This window comes from Mytilus californianus, unplaced genomic scaffold (genome assembly GCF_021869535.1).
Source record: "Mytilus californianus isolate M0D057914Y unplaced genomic scaffold, xbMytCali1.0.p SCAF_13, whole genome shotgun sequence".
NCBI lineage: Eukaryota > Metazoa > Mollusca > Bivalvia > Mytilida > Mytilidae > Mytilus > Mytilus californianus.
The window spans coordinates 16,505,670-16,525,436 of NW_026262615.1; the positions used below are offsets into that span (position 1 = coordinate 16,505,670).

Genomic DNA, 19,767 nt, shown 5'->3' on the forward strand with positions numbered 1-19,767 from the left:
AAGGAGCACCCAATTTTACCCACTTTTATATATTACCTCACCTTGTACTAAGTACTAATCTAGTTGGTCGCGCATGCCATTTACATATTTTGGTTACCTCAATTACTTGACGTAAGATCTGATCAATGAAGATCTACAGACGATTTGCACCGTTTGCTTCGCTAAGTCTTGATCAGGTTGCCATGACTAATTTCACAACAAATCTTACGATAAAAAATACTCGTAAGTCATGAACATTTCAGTATAACCTACGATCAAATTTTATCATAAGTTTTTTTTGTGAAAAGAGCATCTGAATCGGAATTACAAAACCTTTTTTTTAAATAACAAAAATAAGTTAGATCTCTTTTTCAAATATAAACTACTGCCAGTAATATGACATTTTGAAATTTAATTTTCATTTATTGAAATCAGTTTAGCTAATTTTTAGATGTTATCTTGCTAATCTGTTTTGCTGTTTACTCTCTCTATCTTAAAACCAAATCAAAATGTGTCCATAGTACACGGATACCCCACTCACAATATCATTTTATATGCAGTGGACCGTGAAATTGGGGTCAAAACTCTAATTTGGCATTAAAATTAGAAAGATCATATCATATGGAACATGTGTATTAAGTTTCAAGTTGATTGGACTTCAACTTCATCAAAAACTACCTTGACCAAAAACTTTAACCTGACACGGAACTGACGGATGAATGAACAGACGCACAAACCGAAAAACATAATGCCCCTAGGTGGGGCATAAAAACGCCAAAAGGAATAAAAATCATCACGGACCATAACTCCTATAAGAGATCGATTGACAGTGTCGGTTTCTTTATGCTACTGATGAATGTTGCTATGTACAGTTTTCTCTATCTATAATAGTTTTCAATATAATTGGTAAAATTGCATTAGATAGGTAAATGTTGTTATTCAAGTGCAATACCATCTGTAAGATTTTGGGTATGTTGACTTATTTGTTGATCTGATATTCTCTTTCTGGTCACTGCTTTCGAGGAACAAAAACCTCAAAGTTTATACTTGGTACCATACATATTTGGTAGAACTTGGTCCAGTGGTTTCAGAGAAAAAGATTTTTGGTTTCATTGAAAAATCGATATCTTATTTATGTTTTCTATATATATATTGAGTCACACGAGATCGAGAGGTTAAAATGTCAACAAAAGTCCGTTCAATTTTACCGTTTTAAAGAGGGTTGGGTGGCGGGGTTAGGGGAGGGGGTGTTCTACTGTATAACCAGAATGTAATGATAATGAATTTGCAATTGAATCCATAAATGCAAAGCTAAAATAATAATAAAACACATCAGTTAAAGCTGTAGACTTTGCTTTTTATTCTGTGAGATTTATACCGTGCTTCAAATGCGCTACAGGTTAAAAACCTCGGATTATGTCGGAATGCCTATAAACGATGCCAAGAGCGTGAAAACCAAAGCAAACTTAATCAGCTTTACGATTCAAGCTGTTCTATTAAAATTCCTATTCTTCTTGTCAGGTTAAAAATTCGCAATTGTCAATATGTATAGAAAAAATGCCACAGACAGTTCAGGATAATTATGAGGATGAAGGTACAGATGGTTATATTGAACTACAGTCAAACCTGCTCATGTCGTAACCTCGTTTAATCAGTCATAAAAGCGCTGTCTCTGCTTTTTGTGTGTTTTTAGCTGTGCATGGACTGATTTTGTGTCATGGATGGATACCCCATATCCTTTGTCTTTCTGTTATATTCATTAAGAGGTCCCGTTTTCATATGTGGTCACTTTTCGGTCAGCCAAAAAATGGTATCCTAATAAACGGGTTGACTGTATTTTCAATAGTCCACAATTTATTGACAATTGAATCATCAATCTAGTCATTTTTACACTTTAAAATCATATTACAAACTTCTAATTGGTATTTCTTAACGCGTTGTTTTTGCAACCGATGAAACAAAACAAGCGTGTGTTTTCGAACCAACTCAAAACAACGGTATATGCATTGATGTATACTATTTATGTATGATTACATTGTGTATAATAGTAGTTTGAAGGCCTCTACCGAATGTGTAACTTTCCTATTAAACCTCCCAGCATGCGCTTAACAAAATTATCTTGTATCTACGAAGTCGTAGCATATATTGCATGTGTATGCTATTGATATTTTATATATATAGATACATCTGTAGGTTCTTATAGTTAAATCAATGGGCTATAAGTTTTAACTTTGTGCTAAAGATACACCCATGTTCTATATGAGGGTCTTAAAGGTGGTCTTCTTTTCTCTATACTTTATTTGTTTAGGTCATTTTTCTCTTTTCATATTCTGTAAAAAGCTCTTAAGAGTTTATGTTTGTCCTGTTATTATGTGAACCGAATCAGAATAAAACTTTCGTATTAATATTTAGCATAAACTTTTCCCATTATTCTATATTCTTTATATATATAAGAACCCCATTATTCTCTATTTTTTATTTTTTGCCTATTGTTCTCTGTTCTTTATTTTTGGGTCCATTTTTCAGTAGTATTGGTCCATTATTTCTATTCTTATTCTGTAAAACCCATCCAGACCCTCTTATATCGTGCACCATTTACTCTGCATTTAAGGGCTACGAGTGCGTCAAGTTAGAAGTATACTTACAACAAAAGTAATAAAAAAAAAATCGCTGTGATGGGAAATAAACTTACTCTGAAGAAGTATATAAATACAGAAATGTTATGATTTCTATAGTTTATAAGTTTGAACGGTTGTTACTCCTGGCTATGAAAATATTTATTTGGACAAGCCAAATATAAGCGCTGGAGAATGTATATCCAATAATAAACAAAAGTAATTTAACTTTTTGATGAATGAACTATTACCTTTTCCATTTTAACAGGCAAGTAAATAAACACATGCTAATAAGAGAAAAAAAAGTAAAACAATCAATTTGCTATTTCTTAACATAGCTGCCAATTGATATATGTAAAAGCGATCAAGAAAGTCTAAAATTGTAATGAAATTTTCCAAAGGAATTTCCTATAACGAGTGTAAGCCCCCTCTCTATCCATCTATTCATTTAAAATTAGAGTTTTGTACCATAATGAATACGTGTAGGCTATTTATGTGATCTAAAAGACATGCATAGCATACCTCAATCAAAGTGATGGCAATCAGTCATGGAAAGATTGAAAGAGTAGTTTGAGTAATTTCAAATTATATCTAGGAATGGTGTGGACAAAAAAAACCCATTAATTAAAAAGCATTATTACAGACAATTGCATTTACTACAGACCAACAGATAAACTTGAAAATAAGATCTTTTTGTTAGTTGAAACATAGGTATATTATTTTTCTCCTCTTCAGAATTCCTTATTGATTTTGAAAACAATTATGATTATATGACACTGAAGACTAAAAGTTGTAGGGTGTATTATATTCAATTTGTAATTTAATATTTTCCAGAAAAAGGCATTGAAAATATACCTTGTCAACGTAAACAAATTCAAAATCTTTATTCTATTGAAATAGGAATTCATACTTCATTGCAAAAATACACTTCATTGCAAAAATACACTTCATTGCAAAAATACACTTCATGTATTCAAATGACTTAATATTATTCAAAGAAATTTGATGGGGAATAAAGTAAAAAAAAATATATTGGTTTGCTCAGGTAAAGAGTTGAAATTTTACTTACTGTTTCAAGCCAATCACTGATAAGTGCAACCTAAATTATTGATTCATTAAACTAGATAATTATTGAACAGATTTATCAAGTAAAATATAGACCTTACTTGAATACCCTTTTTTATATTGAAATCTAATATTTTGTCTATTCTTTTGAAAAAAAAAGATCTTGTTAATCCTTAATTATTAATCTTTCAGACATAATTTATTGAATATTTCTATGTAGTGCAGATCAAAAGTAATAGGCAATAATTAAATCTATCATTTCTATACATCAAACATCTAATATATATATGGACCGTGAAATTGGGGTTAAAATTAGAAAGATCATATCATAGGGAACATGTGTACTAAGTTTCAAGTTGATTGGACTTCAACTTCATCAAAAAATACCTTGACCAGAAACTTTAACCTGAAGCGGGACAGACGGACGAACGCACGGACGAACGAACGAACTAACGAACGGACGCACAGACCAGAAAACATAATGCCCCTACTACTATCGTAGGCGAGGCATAAAAAGAAATAAGGCTTCAATTGTCACGTGTGAAATAACACACCATAGATATAGTCACATATCTGAAGTACACCTTGATGTGATTAAGTTAAGTGCAAGTTATAACTATTACTGTGCATGTACTTGCATAACGGTTTTTGTATCGTGTGAAGACAATTATACATGACTCAAAACGATCTACTAAGATGTACTAATAGAAAGTTATTCTGATCTAATTGTATAATCATAGTACACATATGACTCTTAAATATCAATCATCTACAATCAAAGGGAATGCCAACGAACAAAGGAATCAATTCTAACAATAAGTGTGATGTTTACGTGCATATTCCATGTAGGTGAGAACTTACAAGTGTGGGTTGCACTTTTCTTGATGACTGTCTAATTACTAGTACATTATAATGATCAATCAGTATTTTTAAATTGGTAATGATGGTATTCTAACGTACCAAGAATATTTATGTAGAACAATTTTAATAAAAATGTTCTGAAAATATATGTAAAAAGGTGTGACATTATATATCTGTGATAGAAGAAACTATTGCCAACGAATAACCTTTGAACCTGAACGAAATATTTCCCACAGTGCGTTATGCAGCCAACACTACATTTATAATTTTTTTTAAAATATGTAATAAACGGTGAAAGATTTGCGTCGATCATCAACAATGTTGTATACCACTATTTAATTAATGTGTTGTTAGCAAGCCAAAACTAGATGTGTCGTAAAACAAATGCTCAAAAAGTTGAAAAATCTGCAATTTCAACATCACATGGATATAATCCAGCTCTCAAGACCAATACTAGTTTGATGAAAAATTTCCTTGATCAATGAGTAGTTAAATTTCAAACTATCAGCAAACAGAAAGTGGATGTACTGCAGATCTAAGATGTGTTGAAACGACATGAAAATCAGCTAGCGGAACGAAACATAAACTTGATCTGTAACTCATCATGGTAGGCTCACATATCAAAAATCAGCGCAAAATCTGAAGGCGTATAAAAAAAAAAGTCTGGATAAATGTGATTTTCAACAATTTATCAAAGTCCAAGTCTGTAATTTCGGCAAAAATTAGCAGAGCGGAACGAAACTTAAACTTGATCTGTAACTCATCATGGTTAACTCACATACCAAAAAATCAGCCCAATATCTGAAGGCGTATAGAAAAAAAATCCGTATAACTGTGATTTTCAACAATTTATCAGTCCAAAACCCGCAATTTCGGCAAATATTAGCAGAGTGGAATGAAACTTGATCTGTAACTCATCATTGTTAACTCACATACCAAAAATCAGCCAAATATCTAAAGGCGTTTAGAAAAAAATTGCGTATAATGGTTTGTTGCGGAATGACGGACAAGGGTAAAACTATATGGCCCCGACATAAAAATCAATTGATACTAAATTTTGAAAACTCTATAAATGTTAACGGGGGGACGATTATTTAATTTTCGGTTTTTGGAAGGGGGTGAAAATGACTGATGTCCTGGCCTGGAAAGAGCTGAAAATAAAAAAAAACTTCTGCTCTTCGCACTTCGGAACCGTGAAAAAAAGCATGCATTGAAGACCTGTTGGTGACCTTCTGCTGTTGTCTGTTCTATGGTCGGGTTGTTGTCTCTTTGACACATTCCCCATTTCCATTCTCAATTTTATAGCAAGCAACAGTTGAAAATAAAGTGAATCCACAAAAAATTCTCTCTATATGCAACTGGTCGGCATGCATAGAAAAAGCCACACTACTCTGTTAATCAGATCACGCTAGGAAAATAATATAGACGTTGCGCACGATGTTGGTACTACTTAGCGTTTCACGACGTTCCTCAAAATAAGGCGATTTCGACGATTTCAAAGAAAGTTTCAGGCGTTCAAGCATATTATTGACGATGTCAATTTACTGTTGTGAATTTGGTAACCGATTTTCGGTTTGTCTGAAAAAATGCATAAATTTACAAATAAAACTCAAAGTGGTCGTATAGATATTTTTTAATGAAATTCATTTACAGGAGTTGTCAGTCTTTCCAGGCCATAATTGATAATTTTCCTTTCGGCAGCAGTTCGCATTAATGAATCCGATACAATAATGTCCAAATTTACACAGATTTATTTTTAATATAAATTAGATTTTGAATTCATATTCTCCTATTTTTTGCTTATTTATTCCTTTTGTTGCATTTCTTCCCGTTTCCGTTTCCGTTTCCTTTCTATATTTTATCATTTCCCGATGCTTTCTTTGTCGCAAAATATTTAGGAAGTTAAACATTCGGGACTCATGTTTTAAATTTTCTCATTTCCGTATTTTTGTGGCATATCCTTTGTTTGTTATAATTGCCAGCAATGGGTTTTCTCTATTTTATTTTATTAACAAAAAAATATACATGTTACTTTTGACGATTTAAAACTTGCAGATAGACAATGTTCCTTATATAAAACAAATATGCTATAAAAAAAAAACCCTAAGATCCCGATATTTTTTTTATATTGATCTCATTTGGTCAACATTTGAATTTAAACTTAAACTATTCCTTTCTCATACATTGGTTGTATTGTAATTTATACATGTATTTTTATTTTCATTCGAATTAAACTGGAAACAAATAATTACACCATAAAATTAAAAACCAGAGCATGACATCAATTACGTTTTGCGAACGTTGGGACAAAACGGCTATACTTTTTGAAACGATCTAAAAACCTTGTTGCCTAACGAAAAAATATTAAACACTATATTGTTTAAGAAGAAAAACAGAAAAACCTTTACCGCCAAGTTTTATTTTTTATGATCTAACTATGCTTATTTGATAGACAGCTGGTTAAAACCTCAATTTTAAAGAAAATACAGCGTTTTTTTCGTTGGGACAAGATGGCTATACTTTATGAAGTCATTGCAATAGAATCTATACGCATGGTTTCCGGCAAAAAAATATCATGAACCAGGAGAAAAGTAAAAAAACTTTCAAAATATAATAAATATTTTTTCTCTCGGCTTTTTCAATTTCACGGTATAAATGCACAAACCCGAAATATACTTACTTTGCATACGGTTGGACATTTTTCAGACCGTTTACAAAAATAACATTTTCCGGATTACGGTTTCAGTGATATTGATTTTGCTTTAACACGCGAATAATTATAACAATAGCAATATTATTGTGAAGTTTTACGATGATCAGAGAAAAAATACCGTAGGAGAGAAACGGAACTCTGATCTTTTGCACATAAAATGAAACGTTGGACATTACGTTTTTGCGTAAAAATGAGATAATTAAGTGTTATAATTCCTGGTATTTTAAATTTCGATTCCTTTTTTTCTTTAATTTCAAGTCTAATGGAATGAATTCAATCAGAAATTACTATATTTTTATCGAACTGACCAGTCTACGTATTTATTTTTATGCTAATCTATAGCAAAATGGAATTGGTACCAACATCGTGCGCAACGTTATATAACTCTACGGAAGAAGTTTATAATGAAGTCAAACACCTCGACACGTGGTTTTGTTACTTAAAATAGTTCCAATCCAATTGATTTGATTTCCATATAGTTATTTAGCACACGAACCTGTTGTCTACTATACATTATGGAAGTAAATTATTTCCATGAACTGACATTGTGAAGGGGTGTTTATTATTAGCAAAGACACGTGCCCCTGTCAGATAAGCATGCGTTGATATGTTTAGGAAGTTTTAATTATAACCATATGATTGATAAAAACTACTTCAAAACAAATTTTGACAATAGAGGTATATTAAGATAAATGAGATTACCCAGAAACAGAACATTTATGAAGTACAGACAGTATGAAATACTTGAGTTTTCACTACTGTTCAGTTAATGAAGTACAGACAGTATGAAATACTTGAGTTTTCACTACTATTCAGTTAATGAAGTACAGACAATATGAAATACTTGAGTTTTCACTACTATTCAGTTAATGAAGTACAGACAATATGAAATACTTGCGTTTTCACTACTATTCAGTTAATGAAGTACAGACAGTATGAAATACTTGAGTTTTCACTACTGTTCAGTTAATGAAGTACAGACAGTATGAATGAAATACTTGAGTTTTCACTACTATTCAGTTAATGAAGTACAGACAGTATGAAATACTTGAGTTTTCACTACTATTCAGTTAATTAAGTACAGACAGTATGAAATACTTGAGTTTTCACTACTATTCAGTTAATGAAGTACAGACAATATGAAATACTTGAGTTTTCACTACTATTCAGTTAATGAAGTACAGACAGTATGAAATACTTGAGATTTCACTACTGTTCAGTTAACCGATAATTTCATGTAAATGGGCTCCCCTTGCCTTTGTGCGACATTCGTAAAGAATATGATGTTCTCGGTAATATTTATATAAAACAGAAAAAAACACACACACACACAAAAACGCGGCTCTCACACACTTAAAAGTTATCTGAATATTCATAAACAAAAGAGGCATAAGATAAATGAGATTACATAGAAACCATGTGCCATTGGACGTTAACTACTCACAATAAATGGTGTCAGTATAATGTATGTGTGTAAGTATAAACCATGTGTCATTGCATGAACGTTAACTACTCACAATAAATGATGTCCGTATGAGTGTAATTGCACACATTTTTTTGCCATATGAAATAATGAGATGTGATATAATTGCCAGTGAGGCAACAGTCCATCAGAGACCATTGAGATGTCAGCAACTACAGGTCAACAAACGGCCTTCAACAATTAGCAAATCCCATACCGGATAGCAAGCTATAAAAAGCCCCGACAAAACTAAATGTTAAATAGTTCAAATGAGAAAACCAACGGCCTGATTTACGTACAAAACAACAAACGAAAAACATATATGATATACAGCAACAAACGAAAAGCATATATGGTATACAGCAACTAACGACAACCATTGATTAACCGGCTCCTGACTTGGGACTGAAACGAGACTGGAACATACAGAATGTGATAGGGTTAAACATGCTGGAGCCCAACCTTCCCCTTTCAATATAAGTCCTCCCATTTTAAAACATATTACTACTACATATTCACTACTAGTAATTGAATGCATAGATTCAGAATTAACAACCTAGTAATTTTTGCCACAGTGTAGAGTACTTGTTTTCCATTGTGAAGAGTAGTTGTTTCCATTGCATAGAGTACCTGTACATGTACATCCATTAAATGCTCTCTGAAGAGTGTCAAGTCCATCGCATATAGCAGGAAGAGTGTCAAGTCCATCGTATATAGCAGGAAGAGTGTCAAGTCCATCGTATATAGCAGGAAGAGTGTCAATATATAATGGTATGATTGCCAATGAGACAACTCTTCACCAGAGACGAAATGCCATAGAAATTAACAACTATAGGTCACCGTACGGCCTTCAAAAATCCTGAATGAGTAAAACCCATTACGCATAGTCAGCTATAAAAGACCCCGAAATGACAAATGTAAAACAATTCAAACGAGAAAACTAACGGCCTGATTTATGTACAAAATAATGAACGAAAAATAAATATGATATACAGCAACAAACGACTATCAAACGACAAGTCCATCGTATATCGTATATAGCAGGAAGAGTGTCTAGTTCATCGTATATAGTAGAAACAGTATTCGACGTTTAAATTCTGCTGCTTTTATTTTTTTTTTCAGAACATGTATTTAATTATAAATAATTTAAGTACAAGCGATGGAATCAGATGCGATTCGTTATGAAAATTATGTCAACACGTGTATACATATATAAGAAGATGTGGTATGAGTGCCAATGAGACAAATCTCAATCCAAGTCAAAATTTATAAAAGTAAACCATTATAGGTCAAAGTACGGTCTTCAACACGGAGCCTTAGCTCACACCGAACAGTAGGCTATATACATATATAGAAAGTAGGTTCAATCGTATTCATATATTTTTGCCACAAAATAATACAATGTTAGAAAAAAACAAGACATTAAATCTAAACATAGGTATCATGACGTCACAAGCGTCCCTTTCAAAGATTATCGCAACATCTCAGCTAGTTTCGGCTGTCAAAATAACTATTAATTCATTAAAAAGCTTTTCTTTACATTGAGCTCTGCTACTGTAATTAGCAAAGAGATGACTCAGATAATAACTGGCTCGTGATCGACAAAATAAATTATTCAAAACCGTATTTTTCATAAGTAACTTTTAAACAAGACTATCCATTCATTAACAATAAAAGCCTTTCTCGTTTGATCGGTTTTATTTCCATGATCATAACATAACACCAACCATATATCATTCGAGATCAAACTACGAATAAAATACAGCTACAAAAGAGGCATGAGGTAACCTGCAGTGGAGGATTCAGGGGCGTAGAGGGCGTACACATCTCTGAGATCAAACTACGAATAAAATACAGCTACTAAAGAGGCATGAGGTAACCTGCAGTGGCGGATTCAGGGGGCGTAGAGGGCGTACGCCTCTCTGACATCAAACTACGAATAAAATACAGTTACTTAAGAGGCATGAGGTAACCTGCAGTGGCGGATTTAGGGGGCGTAGAGGGCGTACGCCTCTATGACATCAAACTAGGAATAAAATACAGCTACTAAAGACGCATGAGGTAACCTGCAGTGGCGGATTCAGGGGGCGTAAAGGGCATACACCTCTCTGACACCAAACTACGAATAAAATACAGCTACTTAAGAGGCACGAGGAAACCTGCAGTGGCGGATTCAGGGGGCGTAGATGGCGTACACCTCTCTGAGATCAAACTACGAATAAAATACACCTGCTAAAGAGACACGAAGTAACCTGCAGTGGCGGATTCAGGGGGCGTAGAGGGCATACGCCTCCCTTTGATAGGAACATATATCATTTATTAACATAAACTAGTCCAAAATGTTGTATCTCTCTCCTTTGGGCGATATCTATGCCGTTTTCTTCCCCTTTAAAAAATCCTGAATCCGCTCCCGACCTGCGATCAGTAGAAAATTTGATACAAAAATAAGGATAAGATAGGATAAGATATTCTATTAGTATAAAATCCAAACAATCGGATTGCTACTGAATATAACATTTACAAAAAATATTTAAATGTTAGACGACAAGGAGATTTGGTATGTTTCCAAATGAGACAACTAACTATCCGGCAATGTTCAAATGAAGTGGATGTAAGCAATTATAGGCAACAGTATACGGCATTGATGTGTAGGCAGTGGCGCATTTAGTGTTTTCGGAAATGGAAAGGGGTCCCAATGACAAACAACATGACAAGGCAGTCATTACAACATGACAATGCAGTCCTAAGCTGAAAATACACAAAACGCATATCATTTACGTAGGTCTGCGGCCCGGGATTCGACCTACATGTCTGAGTTGAAAGGTCAAATAACTTGCTATATCAATTAACAAGTCAGAAAGTTGAGAGAAATTTGAAAACAATTGCGGTTTTTCACATATATAGGAAAACGCGTCGAAACAATTTAAAAGAGTGAAATCGCTCAAGCTATAGTTTAAGATAATTTAAAAATTAATTCATCATTTACTGGTTAAGCAAACGTTTTCAGATTAAATTTATGTATGTATACAACATCAAACGGAAGTGTGAAGTGCTCGTCTGCTATTTATCGCATCCTTATCATTTTAATGTTTATTTTTATACCTTCATTTCAAATAAAGATAAATAACTCAAGACAATTCTATGAATGAATTTTTGTAATTTGAAAGTTTATCAAGTGTAAACACTTTTTATAATAAATTCCTAGTTAAAGTCTTTAACTTCGATGTTTATAACATTATATATTGCTCCCCCATACATGTAACTCATTCTTGAAAAGTTAAAAAGTTTACTAAGCAAGAATCTGTTTTATATCTAGTTTCATTATACTATAGATATAAATGTATATATAATTATGAATAGATGATGAAAATGACTTCTAGTACTCGACAGAGGAATTTGTCTCCTGCCCGGGATGCAAAAAAAAAAACTAATTATTTTTTCATAATATGAATTGCGTAAGCGGCTTCTTTCTTTCATCGTGAATGAATAATTAGGAAGAATCTAATAACGCCAATACAGAGGTCAAAGGTGGCGTACGATACTTATGAGAAATTGGAGGTTTCACAGTAAAAAGACAAAACTATAGTTTGCATGAGCGTACGACACGTTCCAATTGATTTAAAATGATTGCAGATTAATAGACCAATGAATACAGAATTACAGAAGCGCCACTATTTGAGTCTAAAATCAAAGTCTACAAAGAAGATAGGGATAAGACATATTACCCTACCTTGTTCCACCAAAAGGGGTAGGTAATTAACATACTGTATCTTTGAGATCTGGTGTTATGAGATGAAACTTCTTTCTTTTCCGTATTCTTCCGGGTTCAAAATTTCTGCTTATGATGCATAAAAACTTTAACATACTTAAAACACACTGCACGTGCAAAATTGCACACCAATCTGATAAGCCGTTTGCAATTAAAATTCCAAATGATAAGAATTTATACATTGCTTAATATGATGAAATTAATCGAAATAAAGACTAACTTTCACCAAGTACACTAAAGAGTAAAAGTTCCGAAACACAAGTAACATTAGTAAAGTAAAAACCTTTCCCGCCCGCGCAGGAAGTTGTAACCTTAATTTTATTACATTTAAAAAATTAATCCTAAACATGCAATAACAGAAAATAAAAAAGCCGATGGATTTTTGTCGTTTGAGTTACTGTTACCGGCTCTATATATACATGTACAGTACTTAGTATGTAAAGCGCATAATACACAGCAAAATATATGCATCATCAAATATTCCATGAACACTAACAGAAATAGGTGGGCTTTGTAAGAATTGATAACCAAGACGTCATAAAACGGATTTATACATGTATAAACTTTGTGGTTGCCATGGCGATCATCAGTAAAATGACATAGCAATTAAATAATAGTATCGACAGTTAAATATATGATAACTGTATATAATTAAAATAAAACACCAAATTGGCCAGATTCAGTGTGAAGAATATTTTAACATACAAGTATCGACAGTTAAATCCATGATAACTGTGTGTAATACATCAAATTGTCCAGATTCAGTGTGAAAGAATATTTGGCAGTACAATTATCGACACTGTAAAATCTATGATAACTGTATGTAATACATCAAATTGTCCAGATTCTGGGTGAAAGGCTTTCTGGTCGTACAATAACCATAAAGATTTTGAACGTACTTGAGACTTCATTCATCGCCCAGGTATTCTAATTACATTCACTACTAATCAATCAATACCACGCGTAATATGCACGTTACGCGCATGAGAATGTAATCGTAAATTGGCCGTGAAATGTTCTATTAAATTCGAACATGTAACAGTCAATTACAGGTCTGATACTCTAGGTCATGTTCGCTTTACATGATGGCTGCGTCCATGTAATAGTCAATTACAGGTCTGATACTCTAGGTCGTTTTCGCCTTACATTATGGCTGCGTCCATGTAACAGTCAAATAAACGTCCGATACTCTAGGTCATGTTCGCTTTACACGATGGCTGTGTCCATGTAACACTATTTGGTAACATTGAAACTTACAGCTTATAATCGACAAAATTACCTCCACGATGCGTGCAACATACGTTTGACAACTAACACTTCATAATATTTCATGCCTTCACTAATTTTTCTTGTTCAGTATTATAGTTTTATTACACTTCATTTATTTCGCGCAATATATAAGACTTTGAAAATCTAGCTAAGCAGACGATAATGGCGTACTTACACGTATCTGAAGGTAGGTAATGCTTTCTTAATGCACATTGTCTTAAGACATAAAAATTCTCATTGAATTTATGTGAAATTTGCACAAGTAATGACGTCACAATCGTTTATAATGTACAAAGCCAATTGATTTTGTTCAAGTCTGTTTGAATTGAAGACGATTTGGACAAAATGATTAAAAACCGAAGAAGAAGAAGAAGAAACCGGAAACACTTAAATCTATGTGATCTTGTCAAGAAGCTTGAAAATATTCCTGTTTAATTTCGACTATAAAAACAAACAAATACATTGATTTTTAACAGTTTGTTCCCTTAAATAACTCATCAAGATGGCAATTTTGTTTAAACATTAAACAGTGTTTTATTTATATGTATGGTAAATACGGTAATGGCATGGCTACAGTAATATACTTTTGGCCCAAATTCAGTCCCAACTCTCCTGCTTCGCTTTGGAGTGAGCGGAATGGAATTAACGACTGGATTATTCGGGCTTGGAGATTTCAGAAACTTGCCTTACAACTGGAAATTTGTATTATACTTTTTTAAACACAGGGACTCGGTAAACGGATACTAGGTTAAACCCCGCATAAAACGGGTAAACTCGTGTCTACCGGAAGGGTAACTAAGCTGTTCCTGTTCGTGAAGTTTTTTTTACAAGAAGACAAAAGAAACAGTATAAAAGCTAGATCATTCATTAAACAAAGGATGTATAATATCTCTCATCAACACCTGAACAATCGCATGCACACATGTACATCTATATATATATATATATATACATACGTTCGGTTATATGGTAAACAGTTATGGCAATTGATAAGCAATCTAATAATTAATCAATAATACATTTCTAATAATTAATTAATGGAATCATTCCAGCGAATAATAAATCAATTCTTTTGATAACAATAATCCAATAAAAAGAAATATTTCGCACGAACCTGTGGAGACTATTATGCAACCTATAACACGGATAATATCTTCCCAAGATTGTTTTTTGTTCTTGGGAGGAGAGAAGATTGGCAATTATAGCTCAGGCCTCAGACATACATTTTATTCCTAAAGGCTGGATAGAAAAATTTTGTACGAGTAAATATTATTTTAAACAAACCTATAAAGAAAAATATCCAAAAATTATTATAGCGAAAAAAAAACGATTATTTCCGTGTGCAAGTGCTTGCGGAATTACGCTGAACCAAAAGTTTGTTTTTTAATTAGGCTGGACCAAAAGTTTGTTTTTTTAATTAGGCTGGACCAAAAGTTTGGTTTTTAATTAGGCTGGACCAAAAGTTTGGAGTGTTTTAAATATAATTGTTCGGGGGCTTTGTGACAAAAAAAGGGGGAGTTGCAACTTTAGTTTTAGTATATTTACAGAAATCTATGAACTTGATATTTTCGTACCAAATGATCAAAATCATACTGATAATTGAGCAGTGGCAATAGGCCCACAATTTATACATAGGGAACAAAAAGTTCCAACCCAGTTGCAGAAAGCCATGTAATTGATCACTGTTGACAAGATTTTTTTTAAATATTGGAGAAATTTATATGAAATTTCTTTAAGATATGAGATATTTATTAGTATTAAATCCAAACAATCAGATTGCTTCTAAATAATTAAAACAAGTAAACAATTATAAACAATACAAATATGTAACATTTACCCCCCCCCCCCCTTTCCACCCCCAAAGAAAATAATAAAAAAATAAATAACAGTTTAAAGAGCAGGTTTTCGTTCATCTATAGCCGTATTTTCTGTTCAGCATATCATAAGGGTTAAATCGAATAAATATAGTGACATGTGTTAAATTATTGATGAATAAATAAATAGAAATAAAATGTTTGTGACGTAATTTTTTTTTATCACCATAGGTGACAAGAGGTTGAGACTTTTCTTTGTTCAGACTACTTGTGCCGTATAAAATCCAAACAATTTATTACATTTATAGTAAACAATCTTGTCTATGGAACCGCTGCATCAGTGTCATAACAATTGAATTGTCGCAATTAGTTTTTTTTTTATCCGAATTTAATTTACCGAAAAGGATTTAAAAAATTTCGCTCTCAAATCGTTTCAATATCAATTGCTCGTGAACTGTCATTCAGTGCTTGCTTGAAACTTTTAAAGTTGGTTATATTACTTTGAATAAAAAAAACACACACAAAAAAACAATAAAAAATGGGGGGAAAGTAAACAAAAATCTAGTTCGAAATTAACTATTATAATAATATTGTAGCAAAAGGAAAGGAGCCAAAAATAAAATAATTCGAATTAAATTATTATAAAAATATTTTAGCAAAAGGAAAAGAGCCAAAAATAAATAAATAAATACCATTTAACTAACATGTTATATGTATATAATAGCTTATGAATGCTAAATATAGGAAACATTTAGCACGTCATTATAAACAATCTAACAATAGCTGTACGGGAGCAACAGTCGGCTGATACGTTTTACACCTTAATTGTTATAATGTTTAATTGATGTAGCATATGGTTGTGACACCACGTGCACGATATGGCTTAATACCTTCTTATTTATTGATTACGACGGTCCTTAACACAACAAGAAATATTGTTATCTGTTACGTCCGAGATATTACCAACAATATATTGATTTGTTTGTCATATAAAATAAGGATATGATTGCCAAATGAGAGAACTATCTATATATCATAAGGTAAATGAAGCCTATTTTTACTGAGTTATTATCGTTCACCGTACGGCCTTCAACAATTAGCAAAATCCGTTATTAGTTTGGTTTTCTTTTAATTAAAATTATTTTCGCGTTTTCTGTGATATATTATCATAAATATACTAGTATAACGTGTATTTAATATTTACTATCAATTCCTAGTTTACTATCCACAGCGGTCACTGATAATGTAATTGATATCTTTAAAGAACACATCACCACAAAGACAGAATAACATTTGGTTATACAAGGTTTTTTGCAACGCTAGACATCAGATCTCATGATGTGACCATAAAAAAAAATATTTTCATTTGTTCGTGGCTGCGCGAAAAAAAGTGTCTCTCATTAGAACAACTATCTTTAATTAAGCTGGTAAATATTCAAGGTATCTTTTTAAAGTTGCAGAGTATTTTATTCCACTGGAATACCAATGACGACTATAGTTGGCATATCTACAGCGTTATCGATGTGAGGCTAAGAATTCCGCTTTAACCGTCTCAAGGAGCCGTCTTGAACTTGCGGTAAGGTGTTAGATTTAACTCCATATAGTGAAGGCCTTACTGAGACTTTAAGATGAAGCAATAAAAGCTATTATTTTCGGTACTACTGTCATGTTATTCGATAAAATGTTTTAACTTTTATAAATGTTCTTTAAACATGGCATGTGTTTATTTTTGAAGAATGTATAATAGAAAAACAGGATAGTCTCTTTTATTTCGGAATTTTGGGTTCGCAATGCTCTTCAAATTCTTACTTTATTTGGTCTTTTTAACTTTCTTGATTGATTTGAGTTGGGCTACTAATGTTTTGAACATTTTTGCCTATCACACTGGGTCACAAAACAATTAGCCTTGGCAACCACTTCGGAAAATTTTTAACTATTAGAAAATTTTAATTTTCATCCCTGCTGTAGGATAAAATAGCGTGTTAAGTAATGATACTCGATTCCCAAAATAAACAGTCTTTACCAACTGTGAGGGTCTGGATGGGGTCCATCAATTCTGCATTCTTTAGTTTTAAGCCATTTTTCTCTATTCTTCATCAATGTTGTCCCTTTTTTTCTATTCTTTATTTTAGCACCTCATCATTCTCTGTTTTAATTTTTTTTTAATTTTTTGGCCTATTTTTCTATATTCTTTATATTTTATGCCCTTTTTCTGCACTTGTTGCACATTATTCTCTATTCTGTAAACCCCATCAAAACCCTCAACTGTCATGTCTATTATCATGGTACAAATGTAGATATATTGATATAATATTTGATTTATATAACATTATTTACACTTAAATGATTGTTCAGTAAATCTATAATTGTACTTGTTAACATATATACAGATGTCCGAAGACGTAAGCTTCAAAATAATGAGGGGGTCTCGTAGTTCAGCTTCAATTTGTTTTCTCAGATACTCCGGGTTCCTCGACCAATAAAATCTAGAAACCATGAGGTAGCCGAAACACCAAAGATCAATCAATCATCAATCAAAACACTGAATAACTGATCCACTCCAGAACTGTTGCCACTTTTTGCCGTTCGACATTACATATTACCGACACCATGTTAGAAGTGATGTTTATCCATTCAACCAGCGCATTAAATAAGCATCTACTAATGATAGATTGTTGCTTACTTAACGTCCAGTGGTAACTATTTCATGCATGTTCAGGACGATTGCATCAAATAATACCATTCACCAAATGTAAGACAGTTGAAACCATTAGATTCTATTAAACACACGGTGATAATTTCCCTAGACGGTGTACTCGATGTTATTTCGACAGGTGGCTCTTTTGTAAAAATAGACGGCAAGGTGTAGGAATCTGAGTCGTACGGTCAGAGAAATAAATTTACAAAATACTTTGTAGTGGCAAATTTAGGAGGTGGCAGGGCGCCCGCCACTTATTTGAGTACATATATGGTTAATGCGCATGTATAGATTTTTTACATGTTCTACTTCTTATGTTGCCTAGTTTGCCCCCCCCCCCCCACTTTTCAAAATCCTGGATCCACATCTGCTTTATAATCGCAGCCTTTAGAACCGTGCTCAACCTAGCAGATTTAATCACATTTTGACTGTGAACTGTTGATATTTCGACAGGTAGCCCTAATCATAAAATAGACGGCAAGGTGCAAGAATCTGAGGTGTACGATCAGAAAAAAATATTTACAATAAACCTATATAGAACCGTGTTCAACCTAGCAGATTTAATTGCATTTGATAAGGTAAAGATAAAATGTGTAGAGTAGATTGGCTTCAAGTTTGATCTAATCGATTCGATGTATTTGTAAACATGCCATACAGTCTGATTAGAAATTGCAATATGACCCTTAACAGAACAAGGATTAAAAGCAATCAATTTTTCCTGTTTAAGTGCAAAATTATCTTGTAAACAAAGAGATGTGAAATGTAAGAAAGGGAGGCTGTCATAATTAGTCAATTGCCTTTGGTTGTATAAATTGGTTTATATAAACTGAATATTTATGTTTTTGGTGATATATTTAAAAAAATAACGTACATAGATGAATTCATATGCATAACATATTTTCCACTACACTATAACATGTATAAACGAGGGTCTGAAGTCTTCATTTTTATATTCTGCATGTTTTATATTTTATTATTTTTAGGCCATTTTTATCTATTCTGTAAACCTCATCGGTTATTGTATGTTATGCAGTTTGCTCGTGTAAGTTTTCTCTATATTGCTGTGGGGGTGATACGGGGTGCTCATTTCCACTTCTAACTTTTTCACTTCTTTTTCTAGATCCCACATTTTTACCCCCTATATCCCACATGTGTCATCCTCCGCTTTGCTGAGCGACAAGATACCGGGATATTAAGTGAAATGAATATTAATTCTTATTATTATACTCAAATTAAAATCAAAACGGTGTCCCTCGTAAAGCATTTAAAAATTTCTATTGCATCGTGTGTCGACAGTTTCAATCTTCCAGTTCTGTTCCATAAACGAGAGTGTATGCTAGTTGAACAATTGAACATGAGTAAACAGAGATGCGGTGATACCTCAATGAAACAGCAACCCATATGTATATGGATAAACGTGGATTTAAGGTATATAAGGCAATGAGATAGCATCCCAATTACTTGACACTCAATATTTTCTGAATTATATATATATATATATATATATAAGAAGATGTGGTAT

The 19,767-nt window shown here is 32.8% G+C and overlaps 1 protein-coding gene across 1 annotated transcript in view; it reads right to left on the minus strand.

Moving 5' to 3' along the window:
* LOC127723881 (potassium voltage-gated channel protein Shaw-like) overlaps positions 1-19,767 on the minus strand; it is a 66,060-nt gene that overhangs the window by 45,399 nt on the left and 894 nt on the right. The window lies entirely within an intron of this gene.